The 3,250-nt window shown below is 34.5% G+C and overlaps 1 long non-coding RNA gene across 1 annotated transcript; it reads left to right on the plus strand.

Annotated features, from left to right (window-relative positions):
- The first annotated feature begins 14 nt into the window (after positions 1–14).
- On the plus strand, positions 15–2,588 carry LOC107089407. Its single transcript, XR_001481437.1, has 3 exons — positions 15–277; positions 384–460; positions 816–2,588. It is a non-coding gene; the product is annotated as an uncharacterized LOC107089407 (long non-coding RNA).
- The last annotated feature ends 662 nt before the right edge of the window (positions 2,589–3,250 follow it).

Here is a 3,250-nt window from a genome sequence, read left to right on the forward strand (position 1 = left end):
CCTACTACAACAACCAAACACTCAACTACAACTACAAATATACAAACTACAACAACCCAATACTCATCAACGAACACAACTTTGAAAGCCTACCTACCCTCATCTGCTACTAGCGTTACACCCATATCTACTACAACAACACAAAACCCAATCCCAACCAGCCCTGTATCTACTGCTATCAACAGCTCTAAAGAAACTATATCCGTACACACCAAAACAATGGCTGCAGTTACAACCACAGTCCAAACCCTAAATACTTTCCATGCTTCAGGAAAATGTAAGTTTGATTAAAGTTGATATATTAGAGTGTTCTGTATAATACTAGAAGTACAAACCTTTTTATTATAAATAATGCAAACTAATATATAAGTTTGTTATTCTAGATTATATTATTGCCCTGAATGGCAGGATCTCTACAACTTTATCTCAGGAAAATGACTATGAAACCATTGTGAAACAGGTCAGTAAATGCACAAACTTTAATGTTCATTGCAATCTGAGTTTTTCTTTTTTATCCAACTATTTAGTATGATTCTACTGTAAGTGCCATAGATTTTTCCTTCCACTGCATCTACTTTTTATCTCATAGTTTTTTTTAAATTTCACTCTTTCTGGAAAAAATGGGGTTTAGGGGCCTATTTCCTATATCTGTTGTTGGAGGCAGACCTCAGTCTTTGTAAAAAGTATTCTGTTGATTTCAAAATGAAATGAGCCCAAATACATAACAGTTGTGATTTGTATCTGTTATTATTGGCATATAGAGATGTATAATATTATACTAAATACATCTGAATAAACCCTTTTTTTCCATGTAGATCAAGGATGAACTAGTTAGACGAGGATTCCCATCAGCCATGAGTGTTCGCCTCCTGAAAGCAATTACCACAAATGGTCTGTAGAGGCCAAATTTGAATATGATCACTGTAAATATTGTTCTCTAAAGTTTGAAGTATTTTTTTTTTCTTTTCCTTAAGTTTTGTAAGATTACATATCTCTTGGAATTGTACATTTTTGTATGTAAGAAACAAAAAAAATATATAATTTTTAGTCCTTAAATGTTTCTCATTGATGCAAAGGCAAGACAAATTTATTCTAACCCATCTAAAGTCAACTAAAATCCTCTTGTGCAGGCACTTAAATTTAACTTTATACAGTTCCTTCTGTGTTTAAACCTTTAAGTAAGCTTCATTTCAAATCTACCATTCTACTGTTCTACTTTAATTGAGTATTTCAGAGTGGCCTGCCACTGTGTTGTCACCAAAACAGAAACACTGTGATAATCTGAGGGACCAAGTTGGGATGCATAGAGGATACAGGAAAAATTTCACCAAAAAGTTCCAACAAATAAAGTTTAAAGTAGCCTAAACAGGTCCAATTAATACAACTCTACTAAAAACAACTGACAAAATACTGAGCAAACAAAAAAAATAAACAACTAAACTTAATACTGACCTAAAATAAATACTAAAATGGATTCTTTATATAATGATTTGATAAAAATATTTTAAACCATAGGGAGAACAGAAATAACCATCACTATTAACTAAGGGCCAAATTATCTAAATGAACCTTCACCATCCCCTTGTTGATAAGCCAGTGGTATATTAGTGTTGAGCTGGAATTGTGGTCCTACATCCTTTCAACATTGCCTGCACCCTTTGTTCGAATAGGAAGAAGCCAGGTCCCCAAAGCAGATAAATTAAAAAGAGAACATAATTGGTACAACTGATAACCAGACAATGTCATTTTGTGTACACATCATATAATTTTTATTTTAGCTATATTTGTAAATTAAATATCTAAAATATATATGTTTAGTGAAACACAAGTCAGTTACAATCTTACAAACAAGTAAGGTAAATGTGTGGACTGTTTTAGCAATTTATGGCTTATGCCTTTACATGGGGCTAAAGTTTTCCTTTTTTGTATCAGTCATTTCATAAATATTTTTTATTAATCATACACTATTCATTTTCATACTTAAATCATTCACTTTGGTTTTGCCACTGCTATGTGCATTTCTTTTTCTATTTTTTTATGTTTACAGCACTTTCAATAGTCTTGCTACTAAAATGTGCTTCATATATAAGTTCGCCCCTCCTTACGTTCCAAAATAATCCTACATTGAAAATATTAGTGAAGTCCAGTTTATTGTCTGAACTGATTCAAAAGTTTTATTAGAGAAACTGAGCGGATTGCATCATTGCATTCACTGATTTGCAAAATGTAATGCTACTGGGTGGGTATTTAGAATATCAAGAGTGGTAAGATACTTGCATTGTGTGGTTGACTTTGCAACAATCTCTAACAGAGCATGCATGTACCAACAGTGAGATGAGGCAACAGGAGGAGATTTGCTCTTCATTAATTACAGTTTCAAAATATGCTTAAATTATCCACCAGGAAATAATGAGGAGGATTTAATTTAACGAGACTTACCATGTCCCTTGTCTTCCGTGTAGGACCAAATAACTCAGATATCAAGTCTCAATTTATCTTGTTCAGGTCATATTTCTAACTTATGATGACATATTTAAGATTAAATACAGATAAAAGGTTGGTGTAATAACACAAAACAACTAAAGGATTTATGACTTCTGCATTTTCTGTGAAGCTTTTTTTTTTCTTTCACTTTTTTAGGTGTGATAAATTTCACCAGACATTTCCTGTTTTTTATTAAACTATACACATGTTAATTATACAAATAAAGGTGTGTTTATATGAACTCTGTGTCTAATGAGCCTCTCATTGTTTGGACCCGACTCATCATGTTGCTTATTGTGCGGCTGCTGTTCAGCCATGCGGTGCCAATTATAACCATCTTGTTTTTAGCTACTCCACTTAAAGGTGCTGTAGGAGGTCGTGGAAAACCGGTTCCAACAAGCTATATTTTTGAACATAAACAACCATGCCTCTCCCTTCAGACCACCCCTCAAAACCACACCTTCAAAAAACATGAACGCACGTGCTGTCTGCAGCATGTCTAGAGCAGCATGTCTAGAGCAGCAGGAGGATTGCTGACGATGTAGAGCGCTATGATCATCCTCTGAAACAGTTTATTAACGCCTAAATGAAATCAAAATGCCAAAACATGTTTGCTTTTATTAGTGGGGATTTTGTACATGAAAAGGGCCTATCAGCTGCCACGGCAAACCGCAAGTAGGCGACCGGGCCATAGTCTGCTGTTGAATGGGATTCCTAGTGACAGCACACCGCCGTTGTATGGGGGTCTGAGTGGCTTCGACAGAAA

Source organism: Cyprinodon variegatus, unplaced genomic scaffold (assembly GCF_000732505.1).
Source record: "Cyprinodon variegatus isolate N-32 unplaced genomic scaffold, C_variegatus-1.0 Scaffold251, whole genome shotgun sequence".
Classification (NCBI taxonomy): domain Eukaryota; kingdom Metazoa; phylum Chordata; class Actinopteri; order Cyprinodontiformes; family Cyprinodontidae; genus Cyprinodon; species Cyprinodon variegatus.